The sequence below is a fragment of the Lolium perenne genome, chromosome 7 (genome assembly GCF_019359855.2).
Source record: "Lolium perenne isolate Kyuss_39 chromosome 7, Kyuss_2.0, whole genome shotgun sequence".
Classification (NCBI taxonomy): domain Eukaryota; kingdom Viridiplantae; phylum Streptophyta; class Magnoliopsida; order Poales; family Poaceae; genus Lolium; species Lolium perenne.
The window spans coordinates 300,903,496-300,922,250 of record NC_067250.2 but is presented as its reverse complement, the minus strand read 5'-3'; positions in this window follow the sequence as shown (position 1 = coordinate 300,922,250).

Here is an 18,755-nt window from a genome sequence, read left to right as displayed (position 1 = left end):
CTCTCGATACAAGGTTTAGGCTAGCAAGGTTTTTTTGAAACAAACACAAGGATGAACCGGTGCAGCAAAACTCACATAAAAGACATATTGAAAACATTATAAGACTCTACACCGTCTTCCTTGTTGTTCAAACTCAATACTAGAAATTATCTAGACCTTAGAGAAACCAAATATGCAAACCAAATTTTAGCATGCTCTATGTATTTCTTCATTAATGGGTGCAAAGCATATGATGCAAGAGCTTAATCATGAGCACAACAATTGCCAAGTATCACATTACCCAAGACATTTATAGCAATTACTACATGTATCATTTTCCAATTCCAACCATATAACAATTTAACGAAGGAGAAACTTCGCCATGAATACTATGAGTAGAAACCAAGGACATACTTGTCCATATGCTACAGCGGAGCGTGTATCTCTCCCATAAAGTGAATGCTAGGATCCATTTTATTCAAACAAAACAAAAAACAAACCGACGCTCCAAGAAAAAGCACATAAGATGTGATGGAATAAAAATATAGTTTCGGGGAGGAACCCGATAATGTTGTCGATGAAGAAGGGGATGCCTTGGGCATCCCCAAGCTTAGACGCTTGAGTCTTCTTGATATATGCAGGGGTGAACCACCGGGTGCATCCCCAAGCTTAGAGCTTTCACTCTCCTTGATCATGTTGCATCATACTCCTCTCTTGATCCTTGAAAACTTCCTCCACACCAAACTCGAAACAACTCATTAGAGGGTTAGTGCACATTATAAATTGACATATTCAGAGGTGACACAATCATTCTTAACACTTCTGGACATTGCATAATGCTACTGGACATTAGTGGATCAAAGAAATTCATCCAACTTAGCGAAAGAGGCAATGCGAAATAAAAGGCAGAATCTGTCAAAACAGAACAGTTCGTATTGACGAATTTTAAAATGGCACCAGACTTGCTCAAATGAAAATGCTCAAATTGAATGAAAGTTGCGTACATATCTGAGGATCATGCACGTAAATTGGCTTAATTTTCTGAGTTACCTACAGGGAGGTGGACCCAGATTCGTGACAGCAAAGAAATCTGGAACTGTGCAGTAATCCAAATCTAGTACTTACTTTTCTATCAACGGCTTAACTTGGCACAACAAAACACAAAACTAAGATAAGGAGAGGTTGCTACAGTAGTAAACAACTTCCAAGACACAAAATAAAAACAAAGTACTGTAGGTAAAAACATGGGTTGTCTCCCATAAGCGCTTTTCTTTAACGCCTTTCAGCCTAGGCGCAGAAAGTGTGTATCAAGTATTATCAAGAGACGAAGTGTCAACATCATAATTTGTTCTCATAATAGAATCAAAAGGTACCTTCATTCTCTTTCTAGGGAAGTGTTCCATACCTTTCTTGAGAGGAAATTGATATTTTATATTACCTTCCTTCATATCAATGATAGCACCAACAAATCAAGAAAAGGTCTTCCCAATATAATGGGGCAAGATGCATTGTATTCAATATCCAAGACAACAAAATCAACGGGAACCAGGTTATTGTTAATGGTAATGCGAACATTATCAACTTTACCCAAAGGTTTCTTTGTAGAATGATCAGCAAGATTAACATCCAAATAACAATTTTTCAGCGGTGGCAAGTCAAGCATATTATAAATTTTCTTAGGCATAACAGAGATACTTGCACCAAGATCACATAAAGCATTACAATCAAAATCTTTAATCTTCATCTTAATGATGGGCTCCCAACCATCCTCTAACTTTTTAGGAATAGAGGCTTCACGCTCTAGTTTCTCTTCTCTAGCTTTTATGAGAGCATTTGTAATATGATGCGTGAAAGCCAAATTTATAGCACTAGCATTAGGACTTTTAGCAAGTTTTTGCAAGAACTTTATAACTTCAGAGATGTGGCAATCATCAAAATTCAAACCATTATAATCTAAAGCAATGGGATCATCATCCCCAATGTTGGAAAAAATTTCAGCAGCTTTATCACAGGCAGTTTCAGTAGTTTTAGCAGTTTCAGGCAGTTTTTCGCGCTTTGCATTCGAAGTGGAAACATTGCTAACACCAATTCTTTTATTAGTATTAGTAGGGGGTGCAGCAACATGTGTAGCATTAGCATTACTAGTGGTGGTAATAGTCCAAACTTTAGCTACATTCTTCTCTTTAGCTAGTTTTTCATTTTCTTCTCTATCCCACCTAGCACGCAGTTCAGCCATTAATCTTATATTCTCATTAATTCTAACTTGAATGGCATTTGCTGTAGTAGCAATTTTATTATGATGATCCTCATTAGGCAAAACTTTTGATTTCAAAAGATCAACATCAGCAGCAAGACTATCGACTTTAGAAGCAAGTATATCAATTTTCCCAAGCTTTTCTTCAACAGATTTGTTAAAAGCAGTTTGTGTACTAATAAATTCTTTAAGCATGGCTTCAAGTCCAGGGGGTGAACTCCTATTATTATTGTAAGAATTTCCATAAGAATTACCATAGCCGTTGCCATTATTATAAGGATATGGCCTATAGTTGTTACTAGAATTGTTCCGGTAAGCATTGTTGTTGAAATTATTATTTTTAATGAAGTTTACATCAACATGTTCTTCTTGTGCAACCAATGAAGCTAATGGAACATTATTAGGATCAATATTAGTCCTATCATTCACAAGCATAGACATAATAGCATCGATCTTATCACTCAAGGAAGAGGTTTCTTCGACAGAATTTACCTTCTTACCTTGCGGAGCTCTTTCCGTGTGCCATTCAGAGTAGTTGATCATCATATTATCAAGAAGCTTTATTGCTTCACCAAGAGTGATGGACATAAAGGTACCTCCAGCAGCTGAATCCAATAAATTCCGTGAAGAAAAATTTAGTCCTGCATAGAAGGTTTGGATGATCATCCAAGTAGTCAGTCCATGGGTTGGGCAATTTTTAACAAGAGATTTCATTCTTTCCCAAGCTTGAGCAACATGTTCAGTATCTAATTGTTTAAAATTCATTATGCTACTCCTCAAAGATATAATTTTAGCAGGGGGATAATATCTACCAATAAAAGCATCCTTGCATTTAGTCCATGAATCAATACTATTCTTAGGCAGAGATAGCAACCAATCTTTAGCTCTTCCTCTTAATGAGAAAGGGAACAATTTTAGTTTAATAATATCACCATCTACATCTTTATATTTTTGCATTTCACATAGTTCAACAAAATTATTAAGATGGGCAGCAGCATCATCAGAACTAACACTGAGAAAATTGCTCTCGCATAACAAGATTCAAGAAAGCAGGTTTAATTTCAAAGAATTCTGCTGTAGTAGCAGGTGGAGCAATAGGTGTGCATAAGAAATCATTATTATTTGTGGTTGTGAAGTCACACAACTTAGTGTTTTCAGCGTTGGCCATTTTAGCAACAGTAAATAAAGCAAACTATATAAAGTAAATGCAAGTAACTAATTTTTTTGTGTTTTTGATATAGCGAACAAGATAGCAAATAAAGTAAAACTAGCAACTAATTTTTTTGTATTTTGATTTAGTGCAGCAAACAAAGTAGTAAATAAAACTAAGCAAGACAAAAACAAAGTAAAGAGATTGAGAAGTGGAGACTCCCCTTGCAGCGTGTCTTGATCTCCCCGGCAACGGCGCCAGAAAATATGCTTGATGGCGTGTATTTCACACGTTCGTTGGGCAACCCCAAGAGGAAGGTATGATGCGCACAGCAGCAAGTTTTCCCTCAGAAAGAAACCAAGGTTTATCGAACCAGGAGGAGCCAAGAAGCACGTTGAAGGTTGATGGCGGCGGGATGTAGTGCGGCGCAACACCAGAGATTCCGGCGCCAACGTGGAACCTGCACAACACAACCAAAGTACTTTGCCCCAACGAAACAGTGAGGTTGTCAATCTCACCGGCTTGCTGTAACAAAGGATTAACCGTATTGTGTGGAAGATGATTGTTTGCAGAAAACAGTAGAACAAAGATTGCAAAGAGATTGTATTTCAGTAAAGAGAATTGGACCGGGGTCCACAGTTCACTAGAGGTGTCTCTCCCATAAGACAAACAACATGTTGGGTGAACAAATTACAGTTGGGAAATTGACAAATAAAGAGAGCATGACCATGCACATACATATCATGATGAGTATAGTGAGATTTAATTGGGCATTACGACAAAGTACATAGACCGCCATCCAACTGCATCTATGCCTAAAAAGTCCACCTTCGAGGTTATCATCCGAACCCCTCCAGATTAAGTTGCAAAGCAACAGACAATTGCATTAAGTATGGTGCGTAATGTAATCAACAACTACATCCTTAGACATAGCATCAATGTTTTATCCCTAGTGGCAACAAGACAACACAACCTTAGAACTTTCTCATCCGTCCCGGTGTCAATGCAGGCATGAACCCACTATCGAGCATAAGTACTCCCTCTTGGAGTTACAAGCATCTACTTGGCCAGAGCATCTACTAGTAACGGAAAGCATGCAAGATCATAAACAACACATAAGCATAGCTTTCATAATCAACATAACAAGTATTCTCTATTCATCGGATCCCAACAAACGCAACATATAGAATTACAGATAGATGATCTTGATCATGTTAGGCAGCTCACAAGATCCGACAATGATAGCACAATGGGGAGAAGACAACCATCTAGCTACTGCTATGGACCCATAGTCCAGGGGTAGACTACTCACACATCACACCGGAGGCGACCATGGCGGCGTAGAGTCCTCCGGGAGATGATTCCCCTCTCCGGCAGGGTGCGGAGGCGATCTCTGGATCCCCCGAGATGGGATCGGCGGCGGCGGCGTCTCTCCGGAAGGTTTTCCGTATCGTGGTTCTCGATGCTTGGGGTTTCGTCACGGAGACTTTTTCTAGGCGAAAGGGCAGGTCAAGAGGCGGCACGGGGGCCCCACACCACAGGGCCGCGCGGCCAAGGGGGGGGGGGCCGCGCCGCCCTAGGGTGTGGCCCCTCCGTGGCCCCTCTTCGTCTCTCCTTCGGACTTCTGGAAGCTTCGTGAGAAAATAGGCCCCTGGGCTTTGATTTCGTCCAATTCCGAGAATATTTCCTTACTAGGATTTCTGAAACCAAAACAGCAGAAAACAGCAACTGGCACTTCGGCATCTTGTTAATAGGTTAGTTCCAGAAAATGCATGAATATGACATAAAGTGTGCATAAAACATGTAGATAACATCAATAATGTGGCATGGAACATAAGAAATTATCGATACGTCGGAGACGTATCATGCACTACTACTAGCCCTATTCTAGTAGTCCCTAATCTAGGGGCCGTCGCTGCCCTCGTCGTCGTCGTCCGCGCCGCTGTCGGCGCTGCTGCCAGCGACGTCTTCGTCGCCGCTGCTGAAGCCGCCGGCAGGGGCTTCTTCTTCATCGTCGTCGTCGTCGTCGTCGTCCTCCGACCATGCGCGGAAGCGTTTCGCCGGCGGGTACTCGTCGGAGGAGGTGTCCTCCTCCGCTTCATCCTCCTCGTCGGAGGAGAGGTCCGCGCCCCAGGAGAAGGCGTCGTCGTCGCTCGCTGCCTCCAACTCCCCGTCCACGAGGAACTGGAGGTTATCCTCCCCGTCGGTCAAGGATCCGTCGTCCTCTGACTCGACGGAGAAGTCCCAATCCCTCTCGTCCCACCATAGTGGGGCGCGGGCATTGTACGCTGCTGTCGGGTCGAACTGCGGCGCCGACTCGCTGGAGGAGGAGGACTGGAAGGAAAGACCCGAAGAGGCAGAGGAGGAGTCCATGGCAGAGGAAGGGGGTTTTCGATGGCTAATGCAGAGCAAGAGGATGAAGAGGCGAACTGCTCGGATGAGTTTAAATAAAGGGGATATAGTGAAAGATGATTCAATGCTGTGCCAGTTTCGAGGATGCGGTGCCAAAACTGTCAAATCGTGCAGTGCGGAGAAGTTGAGAAGCCAAGGCATCATGATGGAAGGGCATTGTAGCGGTTCTGCTCTGCAACGCGTGACCCGATGAAGGAAAACAGAGTGGTTTTGGAATTATTATTGCCAAAACCAGGGGGGCATGTGTTATCACCGGATTTTAGCCAAATCAGAAGATGGGCCGTGATTGAGATGGGCTTGGAGGATATACACATAAAGTGATTCTGAATCGGCCTCGTGCGAGAATTTGGGCTAGATTGCCCGTGTATCTGTACATTATAGTAGATCACGTTCTAGTTTAGAATTAAGAGATAGAGTTTGGTTCGTACACAATTAGGTTTATTCCAAAGATAGAAAGTCCACGGACTATAAATATGTACCTAGGGTTATTGAGAAAGGAGGACAATCACGTTCACAACAAACACAATCTAGGCGCATCGCCACCCCTTGTTTCGAGGGTTTCTTCCGGGTAAGCGTCATGCTGCCTAGATCGCATCTTGCGATCTAGGCAGTATCAGTTTATTCGTTGTTTCGTGTTGCTCATACTGAAGCCTTGTTGATGGCGAGTAACACTGTTATCGTAGATGTTTTTGGGCTAGCATCGGTACCTCTCTGATATGTTTGCTTAGTTATGCTGCCCCTAAATATCTAGCTGCCTTTGCACCTATCTCAGGTGTAAGGGCAGCACCTTGCTTGGACCTTATTTGGTAGATCTGATCTGTTATAGTTGTTCCTTGTTCTTCAAGGATTAGTTTGATATCCGCATGGTCAGGCCTTGCAAACGGGTTGAACGATCCAGTAGTGCGCGAGGTATAGTTTGCCGATCCTAGAGGGGTTGTTCCGGGAATCGACTCTATGTTGGTTTTTAGGCCCCTTCTAGGATTAGTTTTCTGTTATTTTTCGTATCTGCCAGGCTCAACTACGTGTAGGACGTTCCAATTATGCGGTGAAAGCACTAAACTGTCGTAGATTGATTTAACTTGGTATTGATCAAGCAGGAACCCCATGTTATCGTAGATCCAATACGAACCATGGAAGAATCGGCTCTTTGAGCTGATTCACAGGATAACCTGAGAGCCGATCGAGGCTCGGATTTAATGTTTACGTGTCTGCCATGCAGGAAACTAATTGAAGCAATCCATCACCTTCCTGACCAGGTATAGGTCAGGTGGCACGCCCTTGCATTTAGCCAGGACGTGTGCCGGAGCATTGCGGGCCGTCGCCCGAGGGACCAGGACCCACCAGCAGTTCTGGGAGCCTCCCGGCTCTCTGTGTTGCCCGTCGCTGCTCGCCGGTGGGTTTTGGCAGGCAACAGTCACATCTTGCTGTCAGCGGAAATTGTCATCATATGCAAATCAGATGTCATCAAACATATGCTGTCGGCTTCTGTGTTGAAAGGCCGACTCGGTAAGTGGATGTTTGCATTATCGGAATTTGATATCCGGTATCAGCCTGCGAAAGCAGTCAAGGGACAGGCGTTGGCCGATCTTATTGCTGAACGAATCAACACTGATATAGCAAAGACCGTTCGTGCGTGCATGGGCCATGTTTTTCGATGGATCGGCTTGTGATGTTGGTTGCGGCATCGGCATTCTACTCGTGTCGCCCCGGGGGGCAACATATTCCTTCTCCATCAGGCTACCTACCCCTTGCACCAACAATGTCGCTGAGTATGAAGCAATACGCAAGGGAATGGAGTTGCTTATGGAAGCCGGGGCAGAAGCAGTGGAACTTTTTGGAGACTCAAAATTGGTGATTTCCCAACTCACGGAGGAATAAAAATGTGAGAGCGAGTCGCTCTTCCCACTATGGATGCAATGCCGTGAGCTGACGGCACAATTTAGGTACATAAACTTCAACTGGATCCCGAGGTCGCAAAATACCGAGGCGAACGATCTCGCACAGATGGCGTCAGGCTACAAGGACGTAGCAGGTGGAGCCGATGTTCAGGTACAGTTCCTGGAATCGGATGACTGGAGAGCCGATATCTTCAATTACTTGAAAGATTCGGCTCGGGGGGCACCTAAACGGATAAGGTACAAGGCCATGAAGTATGTCCTTATTGGGGATGACATGTTCTACAGGACTTTGGAAGGGTTACTTCTCAGATGTCTGGGACCAGCCGAGTCAAATCGGCTCTTACACGAGGTACACGAAGGCGCCTGTGGAACTCACCAATCGGCTCATAAGATGAAATGGTTGATCAGGCGATCATGGTTTTATTGGCCCACCATGCTTGAGGATTGTTTTAAGTACTATAAAGGGTGTCAAGCGTGTCAGAAGTTTGGGAAAATTCAGACGGTACCCGCATCAGCAATGAACCCCATCATCAAGCCTTGGCCATTTCGAGGTTGGGGCATGGATATGATCGGCAAAATCAATCCTCCATCGAGCAAAGGCCATATGTGGATTTTGGCCATTACAGATTATTTCACTAAATGGGTGGAGACCGTCCCTATGAAGTCAGTGGCATCGAAAGATGTTATCAATTTCGTGAAAGAACATGTCATTCATAGATTCAGGATTCCCTTGTTATCACCAGGATTTGACCGAGTCAGAGGTGGGCCGCGATCAAGATGGATTTGAAGATTGTATACGGAAGAAATACGTGGATCGGCCTTATATGCAAAGTTGGGCTAGTTTGCCCGTGTATCTGTAACATATTAGGATACGTGTCGGTTAGTTAGAGTTTTACCCGTGCACGGTTAGGTGCACGCCTAAATTAGAAAGTCCTCTGGACTATAAATATGTATCTAGGGTTTATGGAATAAACAACAACCAACGTTCAACCAACCAAATCAATCTCGGCGCATCGCCAACTCCTTCGTCTCGAGGGTTTCTACCGGTAAGCAACATGCTGCCTAGATCGCATCTTGCGATCTAGGCAGCACAAGCTCCACGTTGTTCATGCGTTGCTCAGATGCGAAGCCTTGTTGATGGCGAGCAACGTAGTTATCATAGATGTGTTAGGGTTAGCATAGTTCTTCGCGTAACATGCTATCGTAGTGCAACCCTTGCATGTCTAGCCGCCCTTACACCTATCTTAGGTGTAGGGGCGGCACCCCGCTTGATCATTATTTAGTAGATCTGATCCGTTACGATTGCTCCTTGTTCTACAAGGATTAGTTTAATATCTGCAATAGTTAGGCCTTACAAAGGGGTGGAGGATCCAGCGGCACGTAGGGTGTCGTTCGCTAGCCCTAAACAGGATGTTCCGGGGATCAACCTCGTGTTGGTTTTTAGGCCTTGTTTAGGATCGGCTTACGATCACCGTGCGTGGCCGCGAGGCCCAACCGTGAGTAGGATGATCCGATTATGCGGTGAAAACCCTAAATCGTCGTAGATCTCATTAGCTTTATCTTGATCAAGCGGGACCACCATATATTCGTGCACCTCGTACGAATCATGGGTGGATCGGCTCCTTGAGCCGATTCACAGGATAACCTGAGAGCCGATCGAGGCTCGTATTTAATGTTTACGTGTATGCCATGCAGGAAACTAAGCGAGGCATCTCCATCACCTTCCTGACCAGGTATAGGTCAGGTGGCACGCCCTTGCAATCAGCATCGGACGTGTGACCAGAAGGCTTTGCGGGCCGTCGCTCGGAGGGACCTCAGCCAGCCGCAGCTCTAGGTTGTTCCCGGCTCTACGGTGTTGCCCGTCGCTGCCCGCCGGTGGGTTTCGGACGTCAACACATTCTGGCACGCCCGGTGGGACAAGCTTCTACATCAACCACATCGCCATCTACATCTGAGATGGCGGACGGCACGCCTTGATCACATACGAGGATCTGACCGACGAGCTCAAGAAGAAGTATGACGAGATCAAAGTCATCCTCGAAGCCGATCTCATCGGCTCTTTCCACAGAACCCGTTCACATGGCATCAGGTGGAAGGGGTTCTCGCCTAATGGTGCACTCGATGGGATAGACCTCTCTGCCCCGTCGGAGGAACGCACCAGGTCCCTGCGGTAGGAGATCAACTACTTGGTGGCTCACTCGCTACACCGCCACTCTGAGAACCTGGTAAACACGTTGGAGCGTGTCGCTCTTCGCGTGATCCAGGAGATCATGAGGCACCAGTACTCGCCATCAGGACCAGCTCTCGGGACACATCAAGGAGAGTTGCCACTCCAGTCCCGTCCACCGCTGCCATTTGCGTTGGCAGCACCAGAGGTGCCGGCTTCACCGGCATTCGTCGTCTACAAGATCGGTGGTGACCCTAGTGACTACCAGTTCTTGCCCGAGGCGCCTAAGGAGATCCCTCACGGGTACACGTGCACGTATGTGCCGGATTGTGGTAATCGGGCACTCACAAACCAGGCCACAACATCAGGGACTTCTGGGAAAACAGGAGGGACGTCAGCGACAGAGCTTGAGAAGCAGACGTGGCTAACTAAGTACGCCACCCCGACGAACCTCCAGAGCTCAGCTCCTGCAGTTGGCTCAGAGCTGGAAAAGCAAACGTGGCTGGCTAAGTACGCCACCCCGGCGAATCTTCAGAGTTCAATTCCTGCAGCCAGCACAGCGGATCAGATCAGTACCATACTGAGAGATCAGTTCGGCATGGTGCCGAAAAGGAGGGCAATTGGCTATTCCAAGCCGTACCCCGACGACTACGAGATGATCCCGCTACCACCCAAATATCGGCTCCCTGATTTCTCCAAATTCAGTGGTTCAGATGGTTCCAGCTCCATCGAGCACGTAGGCCGATATTTGGCACAACTAGGACCGGCTTCAGTGTCGGATCAACTACGCGTGAGGCTCTTCTCACAGTCCCTCACGGGATCGGCTTTCGGGTGGTACACCTCGCTACCACCAGACTCCATCCGGACTTGGAAGCAGTTGGAAGAGCAGTTCCATATGCAGTACCACTCAGAGGCTTCCGAGTCCGGCATTGCCGATCTAGCACAATTACGTCAGAAGCGCGGAGAAACTGTGACAGAATACATCCAGCGCTTCAGGAATCTCAGGAACCGATGTTATTCGGTTCGTATAACTGAAAAGGAAGCAGTCGAGTTGGCAGTAGCAGGCCTCGCAACACCGCTCAAGGACATGGCCTCCCAAGCAGACTACCCCTCACTGGCGCACATGGTTCAGAAACTGTCGGCATATGAACAGGTAGTCCTGGTTGATGCAGAGGAAGACGAAGTTTCTGCGGGAGATCAAGAGGTAGCCGTGGCTGAATGGACTCGGGGAGGAACCCCCGTGTCCTGCAAATGGGTAAAGCCACCAGGCCCGCCCAGGGGATTTGATTTTGACGTGACCAAGGCTGAGCAAATCTTCGACCTCCTGCTCAAGGAGAAGCAGTTGACGATTCCTGAAGGTCTCAAATTCCCCACGGTGCAAGAGCTGAACGGAAAGCCATACTGCAAATGGCACAACTCGCTCTCCCATGCCACCAACGACTGCAGGGTATGGCGTCAGCACATCCAAGCGGCGATAGAAAAAGGGCGTCTAATTTTCAACCAGTACGCCATGAAGGTCGACACCCAGCCCTTCCCCGCCGTTAACATGGTAGAGTGCACTTACCCTGAAGGTTGCCAGCCAGGATCCTCGTTCAGCATCAACATGGTAGGACCTGGGAACCACTCTGGCAAAGATGGAGACGAGGGCTGTTTGCTCTCGTAGCAAGGACACAGAGGAGGCCGCTCCACGCGATCGGCTCCATCATGATGGCAAGCGCTACGTCACAGAGGGAGAAGTGAAGAACATAAGATATCAGCGACCCCTCTGATCACCTCCTCAACAAGTATGTAAGTCAGTATGACCAACGCCGACGATCCAGCTATGATGATGAAGGAGATCGTCTGGCTAGAGAAGCCAGAAGATATCGTCGGCATGATCGCGATGAGGAGGAGCACGAGCGCCGTGCCATAGGAAAATCAAGGGAGCAAGACAACAACGACAGGCACTGGGACTGCCCCTTCTTCAGACACTGCTGGGATTCAGGAATGAGCCGATTGCCCACAATCGGCAATTGCCCAGAATGCAACCAGAAGAAGAAGGAGGCAGCCAACGTGTCTGTGTTCAGGCGCTTAGGGCCTCTCCCGCCACAAAGCAAACGTGCTGAGTCCCCTCGGTGGGCAGATCTCGAGGATTCCGAAGACGAGGGACAAGTAGAGGAAGAAGACAGGTACCACCGTCCAAGGTGGTGCCCTGATGGACTCAGCCGTTCACAAAAGCGCAGGGTTCAGCGATTACGCGGCCTGGAGGAAGCCGAAAGGTTATACTTGCATACGCTAAGGAAGGCACGACCTGATCTGGCCGCGAAAGTTCAGCGAACCCTGGATGAAGAGGGTCGTCCACGGAAAATGGAGTGGCGCCCCAAGCAAAGGAAAGCCGATGATGAAACATCGGCTGGCACAAACATGGTGTTCATCCTCCCTTCGGAGTTCAGTGCTCCAGGATTAGACGAGGCACCTGTGGCACAACTGGACTGCGGCCCACGGCCGGTTATCTTTGAGAAACCACGAGAGAGGAGCTACAGACATCTGAAGGCCCTGTACTTGCGAGGTTATATTGATGGGAGGCCTGTAAATAAGATGCTGGTAGACACCGGAGCGGCAGTCAACATCATGCCGTACTCTATGCTACGTCGGCTGGGACGCTCTAGCTCAGATCTAATCAAGACCAACGTGACATTGAGCGATTTCAACGGCCAAGCGTCTGACGCACAAGGTGTTCTGAACGTGGATCTGACCGTAGGAAGGAAAACTATCCCTACAACGTTCTTCATCGTCGATAGCACGAGCACTTATGTTGTTCTGCTAGGAAGAGATTGGATCCACGCCAACTGCTGCATTCCCTCCACGATGCACCAATGCATAATACAGTGGGATGGAGATGAGGTAGAAGTCGTCCAGGCCGATGACTCAGCCGAAATTTCAACGGCTGGCATGAACGCATGGGAAGCAGCAGGCCAAGAACCCCTCTCAGGTATCAATTTGGACGACTGCGAGCGCATCGACGTGACGAAGGGAAGGGTTAAACTGGTTTTATCCACTGGCCTGACCATGTAGCTGAAGCGAAGCGATGAGCAAATGGGGTGAGGCTGATCCTTGTGATCGGCCCCAAAAATTATGAAGGAGCATTACAGAACCTTCAGTCAACGCTTCAATGGATATGGAGGCCGATTCCAGCAATCGGCCAAAATTATCTTCACCACATGTTCTGCTTGTGTTCGTCCTTGATCCTATCAGGAGCCAACGTGCGAATTACAGAGCCGATATCTGCCATTCCCTGACAGATTCGGCTCGGGGGGCATATAGTCAGATGAACATGTACAGTAAACATGTGTACAATGAAACATTAGGGGCCGATTGGAAAAAATCGATTGGAAAAAATCGGCCAGTAAATTTTTTTTTTCATAACAGACAGCCGATGCAAGGGCATCGACTTTAGAATTGAGAAGCAGCCGATGCGCAGCCATCGACTCTAGTGCAATTATGCGAGGTTTACCGAATCTCCACCAAATCCAGGTCAGCTGTGGTGCCTTCTGCTTCTTCGCGGGAGTAAAACAATGGGAACTTCTTCAGCTGCTTCGAGCCGATCCGGGTTCCTGAACCTTCTTGTCGAGGATTTCCAACCTTTGGTACTAGTTCAGCCGTGTTGACAGAAGGGGTTATCGGCTTTCTAAGGAAGAAAGGTGATCGGCTTTGGCGCATCCTCTCTGACATTCTCGCCTCGAGTAAGGCTCGGGGGGCAGCAGGCCTGGTGGGTGCTCTATTCAGGAGCCGATTGGGGTACCATCGGCTGTTTTTTCGTCGCAACCTTCTTCACAAATGATGAGTGACCACTAGGTTTGGTTGGAAGAATTCAAAGGCTTCTTTAAGGATTCTACATTATCCACCAGATTTCAAAATCATCAGTTGAAGAATGGAAGGGTGAATTTTAAAGGACCGATGCGTTGCTATCGGCTCATTACGCATTGGCAAAGGGGACAAATCGGCAAGGTCAGTACAAGAGGAAATCGGCTAAATTAAGCTCAAAGGAAATCGGCAAAATCAAATTGGGGAAAGTTCTTCATTGATAGGCGAGATTTCTTACATGAAGAGCTGATTGCTCTCAAAAGGAAGTACTAGGGGATACATTGCCCCATCTACTGCTACTGGCCCTATACTAGAGGTCCTATCTACGGGCCGTCGCTGCCCTCGTTGTCGCCGTCGTTGCCGCTGTCGGCGCTGCTCCCGGCGGGCTCGTCATCGCTCCAATGGCCGCCGACTGGGCCCTCATTGTCCTCGTCCTCTTCGTCAGCGTCGTCGTCGTCGCTGTCGAAGTCGCTGAGGTTGCCCGGCCAGGGGCAGAACCGCTTGGCCGGCGGCTCGTCGGAGGAGGTGTCGTCCTCCTCCTCCTCCTCTTCTTCCTCCTCCTCCTCGGGAGAGGAGAAGTCACAGGAGAAGCGATCGTCGTCGCTCTCCTCCTCTATTTCCCCGTCGGCGAGGAAACAGAGGTCGCTCTCCCCGTCGGTCAGGGACTGGTCGTCCTCCGACCAGATGGAGAAGTCATGGCTAGACTCCTCCCCGGCCTCAATGGCGCGGCGGGTGTTGGCTGCGTGGACCTCCGCCGGGTTCGGCTCCGGCGTCGGCTCGCGAGAGGAAGAGGACTGGGTGGAAAGATCCGATGAAGCAGAGGAAGAAGAAGACATGGTGGCGCAGGAGGGCTTTTGGAGTGCTAATGCGAAGAAGATGCGGAAATAAACTGTGCGGAGCGGTTAAATAAAAGGGGATATAGTGGAAATTCAATGCCACGAAGCTTCCGAGGAAGTGGTGCCTAAGAAAAAAACCGCCAGTCACGCGGAGAAGTTGAGAAGGCAAGGCATCATGATGACGGATACTGCAACGGTTCTGCCACGACATGACCCAACGAAGGAAAAGCAGAGTGATTTTGGAATTACCAATTCCAAAACCAGGGGGGCATGTGTTATCACCAGGATTTGACCGAGTCAGAGGTGGGCCGCGATCAAGATGGATTTGAAGATTGTATACGGAAGAAATACGTGGATCGGCCTTATATGCAAAGTTGGGCTAGTTTGCCCGTGTATCTGTAACATATTAGGATACGTGTCGGTTAGTTAGAGTTTTACCCGTGCACGGTTAGGTGCACGCCTAAATTAGAAAGTCCTCTGGACTATAAATATGTATCTAGGGTTTATGGAATAAACAACAACCAACGTTCAACCAACCAAATCAATCTCGGCGCATCGCCAACTCCTTCGTCTCGAGGGTTTCTACCGGTAAGCAACATGCTTCCTAGATCGCATCTTGCGATCTAGGCAGCACAAGCTCCACGTTGTTCATGCGTTGCTCGTACTGAAGCCTTGTTGATGGCGAGCAACGTAGTTATCATAGATGTGTTAGGGTTAGCATAGTTCTTCGCGTAACATGCTATCGTAGTGCAACCCTTGCATGTCTAGCCGCCCTTACACCTATCTTAGGTGTAGGGGCGGCACCCCGCTTGATCATTATTTAGTAGATCTGATCCGTTACGATTGCTCCTTGTTCTACAAGGATTAGTTTAATATCTGCAATAGTTAGGCCTTACAAAGGGGTGGAGGATCCAGCGGCACGTAGGGTGTCGTTCGCTAGCCCTAAACAGGATGTTCCGGGGATCAACCTCGTGTTGGTTTTTAGGCCTTGTTTAGGATCGGCTTACGATCACCGTGCGTGGCCGCGAGGCCCAACCGTGAGTAGGATGATCCGATTATGCGGTGAAAACCCTAAATCGTCGTAGATCTCATTAGCTTTATCTTGATCAAGCAGGACCACCATATATTCGTGCACCTCGTACGAATCATGGGTGGATCGGCTCCTTGAGCCGATTCACAGGATAACCTGAGAGCCGATCGAGGCTCGTATTTAATGTTTACGTGTATGCCATGCAGGAAACTAAGCGAGGCATCTCCATCACCTTCCTGACCAGGTATAGGTCAGGTGGCACGCCCTTGCAATCAGCATCGGACGTGTGACCAGAAGGCTTTGCGGGCCGTCGCTCGGAGGGACCTCAGCCAGCCGCAGCTCTAGGTTGTTCCCGGCTCTACGGTGTTGCCCGTCGCTGCCCGCCGGTGGGTTTCGGACGTCAACATCCCCAGACTATCACGACCGATGGAGGTTCGGTCTTCGTTTCTCACGAGTTTAGAAAGTTCTGCGAGGACATGGGAATTAAGTTGATCCGATCGTCTCCATACTATGCTCAAGCAAATGGGCAAGCTGAAGCGTCCAACCAGAGCCTTATCAAGCTGATTAAGAGGAAAGTCGACGAGCACCCTAGACGTTGGCACGAGGTATTGTCAGAGGCTTTGTGGGCTTATCGCATGTCATGTCATGGAGCGATAAAAACCTCGCCATACCATCTGGTCTATGGACAAGAAGCCGTATTTCCCTGGGAAATCACGGCTGGGTCGAGACGTATTACGTTTCAGAATGATTTAACAACTGAAGAATATGCAGCCCTGATGAGTGATAGCATTGAGGATCTAACGGAACTTAGACTGTGGTCGCTTGAGAAAATTAAAGAGAACATAGCCAAGGTAGCTCGCGCATATAATAAGAAGGTGAGACCAAAGGAGTTCCACGTTGGTGATCTGGTATGGGAAGCTGTATTGCCATTGGGGACTAAGGATGCAACGAATGTTAAATGGTCTCCAAATTGGCACGGGCCGTACAGGGTCGACCAAGTTTTAAAGGGTAACGCATACATGCTCGAGGAGCTGAGCGGTGTGAAGTTCCCAGTGGCTGTCAATGGTCAGCATCTCAAGAAATATTTCCCAAGTATGTGGGATGATGGACAGTGAAATATGGGGGCCGATGCATGAAATCGGCCAGTAAAAAAAATATACAAAGCAACAGGACGCAAAGCACAGCCGATGCACAGACATCGACTTTAGACTAAAAAGCCGATGCGCAGCCATCGACTCTAGAGGTACAAACTGTTACGAGCAGGTATCAGGTTACATGGATAGGCTCTACTGAATGAATGCCTCGAAGGCACGGAGGGCGTCAGCACGGACACGATCCACCTCGGCGATCTCGGCCTCGTCATCTTCGTCCTCGCCCGTCACTAGCCGTTTGTTCAGGGCACGTATTTCTGCCAGATCAGTTTTCAGTTGAGCTTTGAGGCCTTCTGCTTCCTCTTGGGAGCGGGCAATAAGAGCTTCCTTATCGTAAATAAGCTGTTTGGTTGCCCGGACCCTCTCTTCAAGGTCCTCCAATTCCTTTCGCAAGGTCTCAAGTTCGGCGGTGCTGACAGAGGTGTCAGTTTTGGCATCTAAGGCCGCCTTTTTCTCATTAAGTCGCTGACATTTGTCTGCAATGTCGGCTTTCAACGGAAGTTGGGCGTGGCGTAGATCGATTCTCTGACGAGCTAACTTCGCCCTTGACCCGTAGACAGACAGAGTCACAACTGGCCAAAGTTTCACCTGCAACGTTACCGGGAGATGGTGCTTGACTTCTTCAAGAACGCTCTTCACTTCCTCGGGGTCTTCGACCAACATCTCGATCGGGGAGGAAAGCAAGGCTTTGAGACGCTGGAATTGACGTAGGACAGTGCTGGGTCGTGGTTCATCGCATGCCGTAGAAGGAGCTGGTTCGATGGATTCAGGGTCGAACGTTAGCAAGCCCGAGAGGTCACTTCGACAAACAGAAACAGCGTCAGTATGCAGCAAAAGGGAAGGGTAAGCCAAACGAAAGGAGTATACCTCTCCTGAGACCAGGGGGACAGCCGATGATGAGGTAATCGGCTCTTGTGTTTCTGCTGGGGGCTTGGCCAAATTGGCGACCTTGTCAACGGCACCTTCAGGGATTACTGGATCCAAGTTTGCGGAGGGCATCTGTACTTCCTCGACTCCCCCACTAGAAGTGTCATCAGTCTGCAAAGGAGGTGGTTAGCTGATGTGAGCAGCAATGGATTAGCATGAAAGATGAGCTGGGAAGAGTATGGAGGGTAATTACATTTGAAGCCTCTTGGTTTGATGAAGGGGCTTGCGGGTCCTTTCGAGTCCTCTTGGTGCTCACACCCTGCCCCGCTTTGATTGGAGCTTGGGGGGCAACAGGTTCAGGAACTGGCCTTTTCCTGGAAGCCGATGGTGGCAAATCTGGCTGGCTCTGCGTGGTGATTTTCCCAGAATTGCCCGAGCTCGAATCCCCTCGATTGGATTGTGTTTCCTCGCTGGAGTTGTCTTCGGTGGAGGCCTATAAAAAAAGAGTGAGTAAGCACAAGCATGTTTGCAGAAGCCCATAAGGATAGATGAAATCAGTCAAGGCATGGATCAACGTACGTGCAAGCTCTCTTCATCTGGAGAAGGGCTCCGGCGCTTCAAAGTTTTCCTGGCGGCTACTTTCCTCACCGTCGTTCTCGCCTTGGTTGGGGCTCGGGGGGCAGCTGGCCCGGAAGATACTTTGCTCTTGGAAGCCGATTTTGGTGAAATCGGGTGGCTCTGCATCACGACCTTTTTCAAGGGTGGCGAGCTTTTGCAGAAGAGGACCACAGGAGCCGGTGGGATGAATTCAAAGGGGGAGCCGTCATCATATGTAGGTTCTGGACCATCTTGTTGCTGCAAGGAGACAGAGCAAGGTTATAAAAATCATTGTAAGCCACTTCAAGAAAATTTGCGAGTGGTAGTACCTGTTCTGCGGGGATATTATATTCAGCATCGAGTTGTTTCAAAGAACGGTCCCGAGCTCTACTGAAGGCATGAGTTTTCCACATTGACCACCAGGTCTCAAAACCATCGGTTGACGAGGTGAAAGAGAGGTTGTTAGGGACTGGGATGGCTAGAGCATCAAAGAAAGAGTAACACCTCTGACCGGTGAGGAGATCGGGCAAGTCAGCTCTGCTCTCTGTTAAGTGGTGGAGGAAGAAATGTG